Genomic DNA, 296 nt, shown 5'->3' with positions numbered 1-296 from the left:
TGTCTGCAGGCAATATCAGTCAACGGCTTTTTTCTTTTTTTTTTAATTATTATTTTTTCTTTTTCTACTTACCTGCAAACTATACTTACCTGCCCCTTATTAATATTATTTATTTATTTATTTCTAATGCCGTTTACAAAACTCGCGAGATCAACCATGAGTTGATGAGTCGCGTGATTACGCCCTGGCCACGAGGGTTTGTTTACCTCAGAGAAGCACCCCTTGGGCTAGGCTAGGCTAGCTGTTTGCCGGTTTGCTCGCGGCTCATTGATTGTGGCACTCTTTAATGTATACAA

Source organism: Morone saxatilis, unplaced genomic scaffold (assembly GCF_004916995.1).
Source record: "Morone saxatilis isolate NCDOM2014 unplaced genomic scaffold, NCSU_SB_2.0 Contig17, whole genome shotgun sequence".
Lineage (NCBI taxonomy): Eukaryota > Metazoa > Chordata > Actinopteri > Moronidae > Morone > Morone saxatilis.
Note: the sequence above shows the minus strand (reverse complement) of the source record.